Raw genomic sequence first — 18,370 nt, 5'->3', positions numbered from 1 at the left:
GGAAGATTGAAATCACGTAAAGCTTTAGAACTGTATGGCAGACCTCAGATTTTCAAACTTTTCCATTAGCATCACTAAAATACACCAACTTAGCATGAACCTTTGTTGCTCATTGTCCCAATTGCATTACCAAGCAGGGTCCCTTCCTTTTCCGAAATGAACTCGAGTGTCGTTGAAATTCGAAACGCCAGCATTAAAGTAATATCATTCGATTTCACTGCTTTAATTTCAAAGTTCAGCTAAGGTATTCATAGCTAGCTACAATATTTAGATTACACAAGCACAAATTAAGAGTGTGAGTTTTGTTACCATATTTTAGCTTACCTGTGACTGCAGCTCACCTTGGTACGTACTAAATTTTACTATTGTTAATTGTTCAGAATCATTTAGTTCAACTTCAAAGTTAAATCTCTTATTTCTAAATTGCGTAGATTCAAGTAGCTTTTGAAGTGATTGTTGAGGTAGCTCAAGATTAACCATATTTTACTGAATTTCGCAGTGCTTCAGAAACAAAGTTCACTATTAATTTCAGTCACTAAATTAACTTTCAATTTTCCGGTTTTATTAATTCTTTTGCTAAATTAAGTCAGAGTGTAGCGAAATTTATTACTTCTGACAAACATTCAGTTTTCACATAACACATGTCAACCTTCAGTTGCCACGCTTTTAGTGCTAATTATATGTGCAATAACCTTTCTTTTTCAGCTATTATAGTAGTTGTCCATAGGAATGACGACCGTAATTTTCCCCAAATCTCAAATATCTAATTACCGCCAATTAATTGTTAACGTAATGACCGCACATTTACTTTCTTTATTAACTTTACCCCTGTTTCAAAATTAATTTCCACCAGTTTCATTTGTATTTTTCCTTTCATTGATTTGTAACCCTTTCCTCCCTCTTTACCGACAGATTAACTTCGGTGACGATTGCTTTACCCAAGTTTCCATTAGGTACACGCGGTTTAATTTTTCACTGTAATTAAGGTCGATAAGTGAGGGGGAGGTTACAAGCGGTCATGCGAGTCACAGCTGGCCTTCTTTGTGTACGATATACAACAGTCTCTAGATACAGGCTCCCAGGTTTATGCCATATTTCTCAACTTTCGAAAGGCGTTCCACTCAGTTCCGCACTGTCGCGTGCTACATTAAGTGCACACTTACCGTCTATCCGATGACATATGCGCTTGGATAATAAGTTTTCTAACAGCCCGGGAGCAGTATGTCGTCCTGAACGGGGTGACTTCAACAGAAACAAGCGTAACTTCAGATGTGCCCCATGGTAGCGTAATACGTCCTCTGATTTTTACGATTTACATAAACGATGTGGTTGATGGTATTGACAGCGGCCTTAGACTGTTTGCCGGTGATGCTGTAGTCTACAGGAAAGTAGTATCACACGAAAGTTGTGAGCAAATCAATGAGGATTTGCGGAATATAAATGCGTGGTGTAATGACTGGGAGTTATCTCTCAGTATTAGTAAGTGTAACCTACTGCGTATAACAAGGCGAAAATCCCCATTCATGTACGATTACGAAATAAATGCCCAGTCTTTGGAAGCGGTAATGTCCGTCAAGTATCTGGGTGTGACAATTCGAAATGATCTCAAATGGAATAATCAGATTACCCAAGTACCGGGTAAGGCGAACTCTAGATTGCGGTTTGTTGGTAGAATCCTGAAGCCATGCAGTCCTTCAGCAAAGTAAATGGCTTACAGTACGTTAGTTCGTCGAGTCTTGGAGTATTGTTCGTCTGAATGAGACCCTTACCAGTTGGATCTGATTCAAGAGATTGAGAAGGTCCAAAAAAGAGCGGCAAGATTCGTAACTGGTACATTTATCCATCGCGAGAGCGTCACAAATCTCATAGAAAGTTTGAAGTGGGACACACTTGCAGATAGACAGCCGGCTAAACAGAAGGGGCTGCTCACTAAATTCCGAAATCCGATCTTCACCGTGGATGTAGAGCATATATTATTACCCCCAACTTTCAAATCGTGCAATGATCACCATTCAAAGATAAGGAAAATAAGAGCTCGAACTGAGGCGTTCAGACAGTCGTTTTTCCCTCGCGCGATCCGCTAGTGTAACAGTGGGGGAGGGGAGGGGGGGAGAATATGACTTCGGCGCCCTCCGCCACACACAGCTTGGTGGCTAGTGGAATATATATGTAGATGTAGATTTTGGATGTTGGCTACACTTCTGCCATTCTATTGAATTCTTTGTGTAGGCCACTTTGGTCGTCTGCAAAAGCTGAGTTAGCATCTCATCATAATCATTGAGTTCCTGAGTTGAATAAAATAGAAAACGGTTAGAATTACCCACCGCAGATCCTGGGCATAGGATCTTCCAGTAAGAATTATTGAAGTATTACAGTGAACTGTTGAATGACAGTTGTTTATTGACAGCTAATTTTAATTTTCACCATTCCATACTCTGTGTTATCAAGATAATTACTGACTTCGTATTATGAATTATTTAATAGTAACACTCAACTGACTTTAAATATTTGGATTTTTAGTTATCTCTTTCATGTCTTTGGGAAATTTATTGTACAGTTTTATTCCTTTGTGGAAAACTCTGCTACGTAGTTTTAGTTTGTTATTGGCAAAATTACGTCTGGCTCTTGTTCCACGTTCACGAATACTGCTGCTGTGAGATAATTGCTAATGTTCTTCTTGATATGCATAACAGACTGATAAGTGTACTCACATGGTGGATTTAATTCCCTAGCTGTTGAAATAGATCTTTACTGTTTCGTTTATTATCCTAATCGCTACAGTCTGTGTTTCGACGATTGTGCGCATATTCTGTGTCAGGGACCAGCGAAAAATGATTCCTTACCTAAAGTTAATGTGCCTGTAAGAACAGGATGTAACTATATGTCACTGTTTTTACACTGATGACGGAACTGTATGGGCATTGCATGCTGAAAACATTTTATTTGCTCGAGAATTTAAGTGTTCTTTCCACTTCAGGTGACAATGAATTTTAATTTCTAAAAAATTTTGTTTGCTTTACATCCACGTTTAATTCTACAGAATCATTTTCCCCATTCAAGCAGAAGTTCATGTTGTTTGTGTTCTTTATATTCAGTGTAAAGTCTGGCGGGCGCGGACCACAGATGGAACAGTCGCCTCGGCGCGGACCGATTAGGGAACGCCCAGCTCCTCCCAGGCATAAATACTGGACTCGATCGACCCAAGGACCAGTCTCAGGTAGCACCTGAAGAAGACAGCGAGGCACGCTGTTGAAATATCGTGCCAGAACGACGCGAACATCCGGCTGGATTCCCGAATATCCAAGATGTCAACAGATCGCCGGGAAAGCATGAAGAATTACAACGTTTTACCTGTCACAGATAATTGCAACCGTAAAGCATTTACATACCCGCCAATGGTGTACGTGTATGGAGTTACATTGACATCTGACCGTGTCATCTCGCGGTGCTTCAATTTTTCTCAGGCAATGTATGTAAATGGTCTCTCAAGACCTCCCCCCCCCCCCTCCTACCTTTCGCTCCCCCTTTAAGGAAGTCCTACAACAACAGATTGCTTGCCTTCTCATTTGAGGATAACGTTATATGTTATACATATATTGGATTTCTGTGTTTGCATCAGTGTACTGTGAAGTAAATTGTTGTAGAGTTTAGAGAGTGACGTTCAATTTCAGACTGCTGTATTTTATTTTTTATTGGCTGAACATTCTGCTGAACGACTGTCGGATTCTTATGAAATTCAGCGATAATTGCGTTTGTGCCTTCTTTCTGATTCTGATGCTGACTATTGAAGTTTCTAAACTAATGGGACTTTTTAAACAGGGGCACATATTATCTAGATTTTTTTCAAAATAGGCCTAATCCTCTACCAGTGACAACAGGTATTTGACCGTGTGCGGTGCAATACCCACGCGCTAGGCTTTTCCTAATCAGCTCAACCAACCTCCAGTCGTGTTAAGATGTAGGTCCTGGGTTGTGAAGCCTCATCTGTCGTGGCTCTGAGCCAGCGCTCTGAGCCAGCACGGGATGCCTCTCCTGTTGGGCTAGTGGCCGATTTTCCAGTCCAGTCCGGACAAGTGCAGAGGATGGGTATGTTAGTCATCGGGAGCTCCTATGTTATGAGGGTGATGGAGCCCCTCAGGGAAATAGCAGGCAAGGCGGGAAAGAATGCCAATGTGAATTCCGTATGTTTGCTGGGGGATCTCGTCTGTGATATGGCGGAAGCCCTGCTGGCGGCTGTCGAGTGCACTGGGTGCAACCGGTTGCACAGTGGCACATGTCTGCACGAATGACGCCTCCTGCATCGGTTCTCAGGGCATCCTCGACTTCTTTCGGCGGATAGCTCAGTAGTGAAGGCCACTAGAATCGTACCTGGGGTGCAGGCTAAGCTGCCTATTTGTAGTTTCGTACCCAGGATTGATCGTAGTCCTCTGGTTTGGAACAGAGTGGAAGGTCTAAACTAGAAGCTCAGACGTCTCTATAATTCAAAGGCGTCGTGCACTATGCCCTAGACAAGTATGTTCCTAGTAAGAACTTAACGGATGCGAAAGATCCACCATGGTCTAATAACCGTATTATAAAACCGTTGCGTAAACAAAGAGAACTACATCTCAGAGTCAAGACATGAAAAAACCTAACTGACAAACAAAAGCTGAACGAAGCAAAGAAGAGCGAAAGGAGAAAAATGGTTCAAATTGTTCTAACCACTATGGGACTTAACATCTGGGGTCATCAGTCCCCTTGACGTAGAACTACTTAAACCTAACTAACCTAAGGACATCGCACACGTCGATGCCCGAGGCAGGATTCGAACCTGTGACCGTAGCAGCAGCGCGGTTCCAGATTGAGGCGCCTGGTACAGCGCGGCCACAGCGGCCGGCAGCGTAAGGAGAGCAGTGAGAGAAGCATTCCGTGACTTTGAAACTAAAACTGTGTCAGCCGATCTGAGTGAAAACCCCAAGAGGTTTTGGTCATATGTAAAATCAGTAAGTGATTCAAAATCATCTATTCATTCACTCAGGGACCATACTGTCACCGAAACGGAAGACAACAGACAGAAGGCCGAGATACTGAATTCAGTTTCCCAAAGTTGTTTCACCGCGGAAGATCGTAACACGGTCCCTCCTTTCAATCGTCGTACGAACGTCGAAGTGGCAGATATTGAGATAACCGATCGCGAAACAGAAAAACTATTACAATCACTTATTAGTGGAAAGGCGTCAGGACCAGATGAGATACCTATGAGATTCTACGAAGATTATGCAAAAGAACATGCTTCCACTTTTAAGAACGGTCATCGGACAGATGGAACAATTACAGACCTATATCCTTGATGTCAATCTGTTGTAGAATTGTGGAACATGTTTTATGCTCAAGAATTATGACGTTTTTGGATAATAAAAATCTCCTCTACAATTATCAACATGGATTCCGCAAATAGAGATCCCGCGAAACTCAGCTCGCTGTGTTCCATGAGATCCACAGCGTCGTAGACATTGATGCTCAGATTGATTCCGTGTTTCTTGACTTCAGGAAAGCATTTGACACTGTCCGGTACTGCCGTTTAGTGAAGAAAACGAGCTTATCGAGAATTGGAGCATATTCGCGACTGGATTCAAGACTTTCTTGCAGACAGAACTCAACACGTCATTGTTAACGGAACAAACTCTAGAGGTGCGAAGGTAATTTCCGGAGTACCCCAAGGAAGTGCGATAGGACCGTTACTGTCTACAATTTATATAAATGATCTAGGAGAGAACGACGGATGCTCTTTAAGGATGTTCATCGATGATGGCGATTGCCTGTATCAACGTAGCAACGCCAGAAGATAGTAAATAGAATGATCTCCAGAGAATTGGTGAAAGTTTCAGACTCTGGCAGTTGACACTGAACGTAAAAAAATGTAACACATTGTGCATACACAGGAAAGGAAATCCACTACTGTACAGCTACGCTATTGATGACAAACCGCTGGAAATAGTATCTTCCGTAAAATATCTGTGAGTAACTATCCAGAGAGATCTTAAGTGGAATGACTATATAAAACAAAAAGTGGGAAACGCGGAAGCCAGACTCAGATTCAGAGGAAGAATCTTAAGGAAATGTAAATCCACGAAGGAAGTGGCTTATAAGGCGCGTTTTCGACCGATTCTTGAGTATTGTTAATCTATCTGGGATCCCAATCAGGTGGGACTGATAGAGGAGATAGAGAAAATCCAACGAAGAGAGGCGCGTTTCGTTACGGGATCCTTTGGCTGGCGCTGAGCGTTCGGGGATGCTCAACAAACACCGTTGGTAGACGTTACAAGAGAGGCGATTTGCATCACAGAGAGATTTACTATTGAAATTTCGAGAAAGCACTTTCTGGGAAGAGTCCGACAAAATATGACATACCCTCATATACGTCTCGTGCAACGAGCACGAGGAGAAAATTCGAGAAGTTACAGCCAGTACAGAGGCTTACCGACAATCATTCTTCGCACGCGCTATTCACCAGTGGAGCAGCGTTGGGTGGCTCAATTAGGGGTACAAAAAGTGGCCTCTGCCACACACCGTTAAGTGGCTTGCGGAACATTATTTAGATGTAGATGTAGTCCCAAATGCTAGCAGCGTAACATACCCAAAGTCAGACGTCTTACGCTTCATCCTTAGCCCTGCATTAATACGCTTTGCAGTCTTACTGAGGCATAGTCGACGCTGGCGGCGAAACAACTCCACAAGATACACATTGTTGCCGCAAATGTGGGAACCTCTCTTGTAAAATTTCTACATGAAGACCCTAAGCCCTCTGTCTCTTTGCTTAGCCCGGCACTGGGTTTAAAACTGCTAGTGATCTGGTACTCAGTAACATTTTCTGCCACTGAGGGCCTGCACCCCATCCATGGCTGTTTCTTAGCAGTGTTCTTCCTAACACTTTTCACACTCTTAGGCTTCCTAGTCACCCCTGGAATCTGCTGGAGATTTCCTTCACCTGTTAAGGAACCTCTTTACTTCAGTCTGGTAGCTGCTGAGGCCCTCTCCATTAAATAATTCCCAACAAGATACACAGCAAAATCCCATTTCTCACTGCTCTAAGGCGGCAATTAACGCGGTGCTGAAGCGCGCAGCCACATTTAAAATTAGCACCAGGTTTTTGTTTAAGCTGAACAGTGAAGGCAAAAAGCAAACAAACAAGACACTCCGAACAGACTTTGAAGCAACAACGATACGGACCGGCCGCCTTGCAATTCCCAACCACGGGCGCCACCAGTTGCGGATGCGGATGGCCACGTCGCCAGCACATCGCTCTCCCGGCCGTTGTCTGTTTTCGTGAGCGGTTCGGTGAAGGTGAAGCAAACTTTAAATTCTTGTCCACATCTGGTTTCGATAAACGTGATTTTTCTTTGACAGTCTGGAACCGCGCGACCGCTACGGTCGCAGGTTCGAATCCTGCCTCGGGCATGGACGTGTGTGATGTCCTTAGGTTAGTTAGGTTTAAGTAGTTCTAAGTTCTAGGGGACTGATGACCATAGCAGTTAAGTCCCATAGTGCTCAGAGCCATTTTTCTTTGACACTTACTGGGTAAAATTTGGCAATTAAATCAACCACAGTACAGGTATCGTACTTCTAACGCTTCATTAAACAAATAAGTTGTTCTACCGATACAGCAGTTGAAACGTCCCCTTTGAACAATTGTACAAGGCTGTGCTTAAACTGACACACAATAGTTTTTAGCGCAACGCAATCTGACTTTCAAAAATCCCTACGAAAGAATGGCCCTCCCTAACATTAACCTATATGTTTCACAAATCACTTACCTCACAAAAATCTTCGTTACTCGAACTACTGCAATACAGGGAGCGCCACTACTGCCAGCTAACTAAAAGATTCAAACTACGGAAGTCACTAACTACTGATAGGCACAGTTAGCAAATGAAAGATTTTAATAGAGAACAAACAATGTATTTACCTTTATAGTCATAATATATATATCAGTTAATGACACCAATTCTTACAAATTTCAAAACTCCGCCATCTCTCTCCCCTCGTCCACCACTGCTGGCGGCTCACCTCCAACTGTGCAACGCTATGCGCTATTAGCATCCAGCTGCCACTGCCCAACACTACAATGGCAGACAACAATGCAAACCAGCCACAGATTGCACACGGCACAGCCAGTGATTTTTCATACAGAGCGCTACGTGGCGTTACCAATAAGAAAACGTAAACAGCCTACTTACACAGTGCAATAACGTAACGGATGTGTGGTAATGATATTTTAATGTTTTGAATAATGAAATCTAAAGGCCACGTGTTTTTATTTTTGCCATTCGGCAGCATTAGTGAATATTTCTAACAAGCGCCTGAGTAACTGCATGCTAAGATATTGTAGTAAAACAAAAGCAGAGATGATATTTCAATGATTTTTCGTTTCCCATGCACCAAATTTTGCGGAAGACGGTGGGAATTTCTGCCTCCAACATCGCTACAAAGTTCATAATGTCCAAGAAATGATTGTATCATTCCCTCGAAAATTGAGAGAGATCGTCGCACCCTCAAAAGTTCCGGCGTGCGCTCGCTCACTCGTATATGTGTGTGTGTGTGTGTGTGTGTGTGTGTGTGTGTGTGTGTGTCTGTAAAGGGAGATATGTGGACGGACAACGGCAAGTGTCTGTACATTGTGTGTCTGTGTGTGTGTAAGGGAGATATGTGAACGGACAACGGCAAGTGTCTGTACATTTTGTGTTTACATAAGTGAGTATGGAATGGAGAGGTGACGGATGGAATTCAGTGTGGAATGGGAATGGGGAGCTGAAAGCACAGCAGGGAGCAGTATAAGCACATAGCCTACTCACCTTGAATAGGACCGATCTCGCCGCTCAGTCGCCATATGCATGCAGGATCGCCATCACCATTGGACTATCACCTCGCCCCACGAGACACTGTGTGGAAGTTAGGATTTCGATGCAGGAAATCACCACAGAATTTGGTAATTAGCATGTTTCAGACTTATCCTTGAATTGATTCTTTAACGACTTCATTACAGAAGAAAGGAAGGACGTAAGTAAACTTCGCGTTGAGATCAAATAAAATTTCATTTTTTTGCAGCATAACGTCTCCCTCGAATACACACTGGCAGATTTCCATATTATTTTTCTAGTGCCACTCTGCGAAGAGGGGCAGGTCCGACCGTACGTTTGACGGCTGAGGATTATTTCAGTATTCCATGAGGAGAAAAAATTTACGTAGTTTTCGTTGATTTGCTTTATAGCAACTCACATAACAACACCTAAACGAAACACACACGTATGTTGGTTATATGGCTCTGAGCACTATGGGACTTAACTACTGAGGTCATCAGTCCCCTAGAACTTAGAACTACTTAAACCTAACTAACCTAAGGATAACACACACATCCATACCCGAGGCAGGATTCGAACCTGCGACCGTGTCGGTCGTGCGGCTCCAGACTGTAGCGCCTAGAATCGCTCGGCCACCCCGGGCGGCTATGTTGGTTATAATTCCAATACGACTGACACTAGTGATGCCATCTTATGATTACTTCTAACGATCTTCGTCATTCAGACATTGCCTGCCTTCATTATTACAATGGTGGGTTGTGACATCATTGCTGTGGCGTCAGTCAATCCATATCCCACAATGACGGGACGTATTTTATGTTTTATGTAATTTCAAAGCCCAGTTTTGTGCAAGGTGCTCAAACGGTGATTGCTTACTGAGTATCGGTCTGTTTTTAAGAAACCTTCTTTGTAATATGTTGACTGAGCCAGCGTGAAATAAGAATACAAGGACTAAAAGTATACAGAAAGAATAATCATAAAATTTACAAAATAAAAATCTAATGGAACGTTATGTACATCAAATGATAGCATTTGTTTGTAGAGTACCGATTTAGAATCTCATTTTGTCAAGGCAGTATACTTAGAAAGTTATTGGTTTAAGGAACTAATTACAATTAAAACTTCTTTTAGAAGGAACTAGTTATCCAATGGAGGCATTTTAACCTCAAGCTTCAACTGAAATACGTCAGTTATTTAAAAAGACTATTTCTGAAAAAGATATCAAAAAATATGTGGAGCAGTGCTCTCATATTAGGTTTTATGGGGTTCATTCATGGACGTCATCTCTTACGAAACCTACTGTGTCACTGCGAATAAGAGGTGATTCTGACTTACAGTAAACGTTAATGATGTTAGGCATAATTTCTAAGCGGGAAACCAAAGTCGAAAAGTGGAATCACGTGATGAGCGCTGACAGACTAAGTATGATCAATGAAATTATTGGTACAATAATCAACTTTATATGATCATTCCATTTTAAATCACTCCTAATGCGTACTCCCAGATAATTTATCGAATTAACTGCTTCCAGTTGCTGACCTGCTATATTGTACTTAATGATAAGGGATCTATCTTTCTATGTATTCGCAGCACATTAGACTTGCCTACATTGAGATTCAATTGCCATTCCCTCCACCATGCGTCAATTCGCTACGGATCCTCCTGCATTTCAGTACAATTTTCCATTGTTAGAACCTCTCGATATACCACAGCACCATTCGCAAAAAGCCTCAGTGAACTTCCGATGTCATCCACAAGGTCATTTATGTATATTGTGAATAGCAACGGCCCTACGACACTCCCATGTGGCACACCTGAAATCACTCTTACTTCGGAAGACTTTTCTCCATTGAGAATGACGTGCTGCGTTCTGTTATCTATGAACTCTTCAATCCAATCACACAATTGGTCTGATAGTTCATATGCTCTTACTTTGTTCATTATACGACTGTGGGGAACTGTATCGAACGCCTTGCGGCAGTCAAGAAACACGGTATCTACCTGGGAACCCGTGTTTATGGCCCTCTGAGTCTCGTGGACGAATAGCGAGAGCTGTGTTTCACACGATCGTCTTTTTCGAAACCCATGCTGATTCCTACAGAGTATATATATTTCTAGTTTCCAGAAAAGTCATTATACTCGAACATAATATGTGTTCCAAAATTCTACAACTGATAGACGTTAGAGATATAGGTCTACAGTTCTGCACATATGTTCGACGTTCCTTCTTGAAAACGGGTATGACCTGTGCCCTTTTCCAATCCTTTGGAACGCTTCGCTCTTCTAGAGACCTACGGTACACCGCTGCAAGAAGGGGGGCAAGTTCCTTCGCGTACTCTGTGTAAAATCGAACTGGTATCCCATCAGGTCAAGCGGCCTTTCCTCTTTTGAGCGATTTTAATTTTTTCTCAATCCCTTGTCGTTTATTTCGATATCTACAATTTTGTCATCTATGCGACAATCTAGAAAAGGAACTACAGTGCAGCCTTCCTCTGTGAAACAGCTTTGGAAAAAGACATTTAGTATTTCGGCCTTTAGTCTGTCATCCTCTGTTTCAGTACCATTTTGGTCACAGAGTGTCTAGACATTTTGTTTTGATCCACCTATCGCTTTGGCATAAGGCCAAAATTCCTACGGAACTTGACGTGTAAATAAAATAAGATAACAAAACGTCTCTTTCGGAGTCACGGCAGAGTTGGATCCGCTCAGGCTTGCTAGGAAGAGAGTGCCCCCTGAATTACTCACTTGTAATTGCCTATATTCTTTAAGTCTCCTTCATCATATTGTGGGTTTGCCTCCTGCCACAACTAGTGTCGGCCAATGAGTGCTTTTACTGCAACTTTCGTCGTTTCTTTGCCCAGTGGGGTTTAAGAAATGAGCTGGGGTATACGCTAGTTTCATCCGGTCGAATGATCGTTTCCCCTTCTTTCATTTAGTAATAAGCTCCGCCCAATCAGGAGCGAACATCATGCGTCATCTTACCATGTTTACCAAGTTACTGGTGACTCACACTGTTTCTTTCTATGTCTCAAAAGTGGTCTCCTGCTGCTTCCTCAGTGATTTCTTAAGTTAAAGGGTTTTCACAGAGAAGTTGTGGGTCTCACGCCCAATACGTGTGTACGCCACGTGAATTTTGGTTGTGTCACGCTGATGACGCACTTCCTGCATTTTTAGGTTTCTGCGTAAATGGAAGGGTAGTGTTCTCCTTTGAGATCATCCAGATCGATCCCCTGCTGCTTTAAAATGTTTACGTCAGTACAGGTATGAATCAGAAGACTCGCCCAATGGTGACTCATTGTCGTGCGGTTATCTCTGCCGAAAATTCCAGGTGCGGTCAAAGCGTCACATCCCTAATTGATCTCTCTCGACGAGAGTTCGCTGTTTTATGGATTTCCTGAGTTGAGTTCCGCGTCGCTGTGTCCGGGTTGGCTGGAAAGCCTCGCTTACGCTTCAGTTCACTGCTACAAAAATGCTGCTTGTCTATTCACATGCAAATTAGGTAGATTTTGCTAGTATCGAGTTCATGTGAGCCAGGTACGAAGTAATTACTCTCTGCACTATGCAAATTACTTGATACTTAGTAAAGTATGGCTTGTGAAATATCTAATTCATCGGCTTGATGAATGAATCGACTACTTGACATAAAAATTACGTTAGGGGGTAAAACTTATCCTGCCACCTTACATATTAATGAACAAAAGTACCTCATCAACAGGTATCCTATCCGATAGGGAGGGCGGGAGACCATGTCCCATGATAAGCAGGATCCCCGACTACAGGTCGTATGGATTGTTTTCCAGTGGGCTTACACTAAATCGCTGGTGATGGAACAGCAATAGAAACTGAAGAGGACTAGATGGAGTCTTAGGGTCCTGCCTGCCTGTCTCGTTGTACTGCAGGCTATAGGGATATATGATCAAGTTCGGTAGAATTTTATGTACCAGTGTAATGCGAGAATGTACACCGCAACCCATCGTATACCCTGTTCCATTCTCATTTTCCACGTTTCCAATTCCAGACACGGGCGGTACGTGGGAAGAAATACTGCCAGTATCCCTCCCAAATTTCTCTGATTTTAGCTTCCCTTTGAACAGTTGCTGTTATCCTATGCCGTTTCTAAAAGTTTAAATTCCTCAACAAAAATGTCAATGCTTACTTCCCACCATTAGTTTCGTAATTCAAACAGTTCACTTACATTCGTATTTTCTGCCACATATATAATTTACTTCTCAAACACTTCGACAACCTATACATCGCTTTGCTGATACTGTAAGTAATTACCTTATTTTCAGTACGTATCTATGGGACTCCGTCAGCTTTCAGTTGGAATGCTAGTACCTAAGTATGGGACGCGTAAATAGTGATAAAGCCCACTGACTTCTGTCCACTTTTACTGCTGTAGTGGTTTTTAATACCTGAATGTTTAATAGCTTCTTGTTCCTTAATTTTCAGTTATACACTGCTAATACAAGTAAGACCAGACGAACTACAATCGTCTGTTCATAACTGTGAGTATTTTGATTGCTGTGGGAGATTTACAACTGTCATTGAGTTCAAGCATCACTTGGAGCTCTAATTAACGAACTCTTCTCTCAAAGTAGAATGTTCAACATTTACAAAAGTACGTTTCCATCTGAGACTTGTATAGCACTTAAATCCTACTTGATGATATTGGATGCATCAGCTGCGGTCACAAACTGTTCAGAGCGCTTTCATGCTCGGCCCTGTACTGAACTTCGTGCGGGGGCGAGAGAGGGAGTGTGTCTTCTTCAGCCTCTCCCATTTGCTGTTGCGGACTGCAGTGAAACATCGCTAACGTCTGTGGTATCGAAGCACTTTGCCGACAGCGGTGATACCGCGATATTTGGACGGTACCACTTTATGTATACCCAAATTCTTTAAGTTTGCCCGCGAAAGGCAAAGGTCCCGGGTTCGAGGCTCGGTCTGGCACACAGTTTTAATCTGTCAGGAAGTTTCTTTATGTTTACATTGAGAAACTGTACTAAAAGTTTGTAACAGGACATTCTCCTCTAGCATTACCTTTACTCAACAGTACTTGCCGATATCAGTATTATTTTTCGAAAAGGTCAATATTATCTCAGTTGCTTTCTGAAAACTTCATATAATTTCATACACAGTATGTTATATTTCAAGCTAAAATTTGTGAAAAGGAACTACTTTATAAAATATTTTAGTTTCGATGTTATAATAGGTAAGTACCGTTCTGAATGTACAGTAAATATTATTTTTTTAGAAACATTTGAATTTACGAATTATTTACACACTTAAAATTTCTGTTATCAATTACGCAATCCTGTACTGTTTACTATGTTTATTTCTGGATTCATTTATGAAATAATAATCAAAGTTAATAATGTAAACAAAACTAGTAGTAATTAATTTCTTAAGAAAAATTGCAAACCCTTTGGAATATTGTTATTTCCGCAGAGTAGGAGTCGTAAGCATGCCTCTGATGTGATCGGACGTATTTTTGTATTTTTATGGCAACAATGTAGTTTCGGCTTTGTTAATGTGAAAAATCAAAATACTGTACGATATGCTAAAATGTGAGAAAATATATTTATGTAAAAAAATATGCTGCGACGACAGTCATCAGATTTATTGAGTTCAAACCAACCACGACGACCTCATGTGACGTTTTCAGCTTGAAGAATCAGACACCTAGACAAGAAGAACTGGAGCCAACTTACCATACCAAACAAAGTAAACTAGAAAGTTTATTGTAATCTTTGCTCCTCTTAAATCTGCATAAAAGACTTCGGTTAATAATTACTTGGACTGGACATTGTTTAATTTGGACAATAGATGGGGGGAATACCATACCTTATGAGCGTGTGCAATAGTTCTCTGAGACATAAAGAAGAACTATATAAGCAACGAACATTGTTACTCTAATTGATGTCCTCCACTTGAAAACATGAGTTAATTTCAGTAAGAAAGGATCCCACCTTCTATTCTTATTCTTTGGACCTGGCACGCGAACGCTTTAATGCGAAGTGTAGGGCGAAAACGGCAACTCTCCTGCAGCGACTCAGAAGGCGGTTGATGTGACAAGTGGAGACAATCGTGAGAGAGCCGTAAGTGCTCAGTAATCGGTACACCGGGCCCTAGCGGTGCGTGGAGGACGTGACTGCGCCCAGCCCAGCCGGTGGATTAACCAGCCAGCGTTCCGTTCCGGAGCGGACGCGATGGAACGCCGATCGAAAACCGAATGCGGGCGGTCCCAACCTTTTCCTCTGCCTGTGAGCTTTCCCCTCTAATTAGCCATATTAGGAGCGACCTTGGCGTTAATGCTGGCCCGATACGAATTTATTGTCCCGTTCGGGGAAGGCGCTCCCTTTTTTCCTCTAATTAATAACCCGCCCGCTCCGTTCCTATTGGCATCCGGGGATATGGTCACAACAAAGGCCGCCCTCCTTTATATGGCCACGGTGGGACTCCCGCGTTATCTCAACTACTGCGGTACTCTGTGACGGTGTCTACCCTACTGCGCAGCCGTTCCGAATGTCTGAACCGACAGTTCCACTTGCATTGCTTTTACGCTGAAATTACTTTTTTCCTTCTTCTTCCCTGGCGCATCTCTCTTACGACAGGTATCAACTGCAACCTCTCTACTTTCACGAGCCGTGTGTCATTTCCCTAACGTGTTGGTAACATCGTCAGTATTTAGTATCATCCTCTGATCCAAGCTCCTCCTCTATCTTCATCTATTTCCTTCGATACAGGCAATTTCTTCATGATATACGTCCCAATCAAGGTGTTCCTCCACATTCTTATCATTTCTACTAATTTCTTTTCCCCCTCTCATATTCTAAGAAGAACTACTGCATTCATTACTCTGCCAGTCATTTTACTTCAGACGTTTCTTCTTCCACAACCACACGTCAAAACTATCAAATTATTCATCCATTTTTTTCTTTTTGCTTGTTCACGATTCACTGGCATATAATGTTACATTCAAGATATAACACTTAGTGAATAGCTTCTTAGTTCTACCGGATATTTTATTGTTGTCAACAACATTTTCATATTCTGAAAAGCTCTTTGGTCCATAGATACTCTACTTTTTATGTCCTACACATAGCTTCCATGTTTTGTTACCAAATTCCCACAGAACCTGAACGATTTTACTTGCTTCAAGATATTTGCCTTCAACGCTATTCTGGCAGAGCTTTCATGTTTACTGCTTCTCATCACTTCGATATTTCATGCATTTATCCTTATTCAATAGTCTTTCCTAACTTACAATCCTCCACATTAAAGCCTCTAGTGGCAGCCGGGGTGGCCGAGCGGTTCTAGGCGCTTCAGTCTGGAACCGTGCTACCGTTACGGTCGCAGGTTCGAATCCTGCCTCGGGCATGGATGTGTGTGATGCCCTTAGGTTAGTTAGGCTTAAGTTGTTTTAAGTTCTAGGGGACTGATGACCTCAGCTGTTAAGTCCCATAGTACTCAGAGCCATTTGAACCATAGCCTCTAGTTCTTCCTTTGATTCTGTCTACACTGATTCATTAACTCCATTCTTTATTATTTTTATTCTTTCTTTTCCTACCGTTTTTTTACCTTTTCTTCCAGATTTATCCCTTAGTTTCTCTAAATAAATATTGAAAATTACAAACACGAATGAAATATAACGTATTTTTATGTTTTTCCCCTCTCCTCTCCACCCAAATCAATATTCAGTTATTAGTAATGTGACGTGGAGCAGAATAGGTCATCAATGTAATAGACAAATTATGTGTCTGTGAGACCACCGAAACAATGAACAACCTGCAGGCTAAGTCGTGCGATCCATTGAGAAGGTGTATACCAACAAGAAAGCCAAAACTACCGAGCAATATATGTAGCAAAGATGAAATTTTAAAATAAGATACGAGTGGAATATTCGATGTTGTAAATATGAAACGAGTAATTCATTTACTAGATCCTGAAAACACCATAACCAGCATTTCATAAATAATGAACGAAACATGAAAATCGTAAGAACAAACAGACAGAAGAAAAATACCCTCTTCCCCATTAAAAAAAAAAATTATGTCGGCCTCCATAGCGTAGCAGTAGCTTTTGCGCTTATCACGCAGGGGGCCCGGGTTCGATTACCGGCAGGGGACAGGCTGTTGTGCGTCCTTCATCATTTTCATCATCATTGACCAGTAAGTCGCCGAAATGGCGTCAACTAAAAAGGATCTGCAATACGGCGGCCGACCTACCGCGTATGGGGATTCCCGGCCAACAATGCTATACGGTCATTTCATATTTAAAAAAAAAAATATGTATAAAATATAGTTGTTTAAACAATTAACTAGTGTGGTTGTACTAGCTTGGTTGATAGAATAAAGTGTTACATATTTCGATCAACACTTTACCACTGCAAAAATACAGGTCACACCCACTCTGCTCTTAGATAGTTGTCCAAAAAAAATCGGCTGATGTACGTCGTGTAATCCTTTTCTTCTTTCTTGTGGTCTTCTCTTTTCTGTTCGTGGTTCTTCTTCTTGGTATGCAAGTAAATTTTTAATAATAAATGAAAAGCACCAGTTTGCTTTTGTTCTACAATATTAGTTTTATTGCTAACCGGTTTTCGGCTTACAAGGCCATCTTCAGACATTTACTGAGTATTATCACCAACGAAGTTAAATGTTAGCAGGCAACATTGGAAGAGAAGTAACACATCTAGAGTGAAGTAGAAACATACAGTAAGAAACATCTTTGCAATGAAATACCTTTCAATAATTAAGAAATCAGATAAATAATAATACCTTTTAACGCCCCCATGAACCATGGACCTTGCCGTTGGTGGGGAGGCTTGCGTGCCTCAGCGATACAGATGGCCGTACCGTAGGTGCAACCACAACGGAGGGGTATCTGTTGAGAGGCTAGACAAACGTGTGGTTCCTGAAGAGGGGCAGCAGTCTTTTCAGTAGTTGCAGGGGCAACAGTCTGGATGATTGACTGATCTGGCCTTGCAACATTAACCAAAACGGCCTTGCTGTGCTGGTACTGCGAACGGCTGAAAGCAAGGGGAAACTACAGCCGCAACTTTTCCCGAGGACATGCAGCTTTACTGTATGATTAAACGATGATGGCGTCCTCTTGGGTAAATAGTCCCCCATTCGGATCTCCGGGCGGGGACTACTCAGGAGGAAGTCGTTATCAGGAGAAAGAAAACTGGCGTTCTACGGATCGGAGCGTGAAATTTCAGATCCCTTAATCGGGCAGGTAGGTTAGAAAATTTAAAAAGGGGAAATGGATAGGTTAAAGTTAGATATAGTGGGAATTAGTGGAGTTCAGTGGCAGGAGGAACAAGACTTCTGGTCAGGTGACTATAGGGTTATAACCACAAAATCAAATAGGGGTAATGCAGGAGTAGGTTTAATAATGAATAGGATAATAGGAATGCGTGTAAGCTACTACAAACAGCATAGTGAACGCATTATTGTGGCCACGATAGATACGAAACCCACACCTACTACAGTAGTACAAGTTTATATGCCAACTAGCTCTGCAGATGACGA

At 42.0% G+C, this 18,370-nt stretch overlaps 1 protein-coding gene across 2 annotated transcripts in view; it reads left to right on the top strand.

The window, feature by feature from the left end:
- LOC126355893 (trypsin alpha-3-like) overlaps positions 1-18,370 on the top strand; it is a 1,162,507-nt gene that overhangs the window by 804,993 nt on the left and 339,144 nt on the right. The gene's annotated exons all lie outside the window — the stretch shown is intronic.

Source organism: Schistocerca gregaria, chromosome 3 (assembly GCF_023897955.1).
Source record: "Schistocerca gregaria isolate iqSchGreg1 chromosome 3, iqSchGreg1.2, whole genome shotgun sequence".
NCBI classification, from domain to species: Eukaryota; Metazoa; Arthropoda; class Insecta; order Orthoptera; family Acrididae; genus Schistocerca; species Schistocerca gregaria.
The sequence above is the reverse complement of the archived record's forward strand: the minus strand, read 5'-3'. Positions and strand labels throughout refer to the sequence as shown.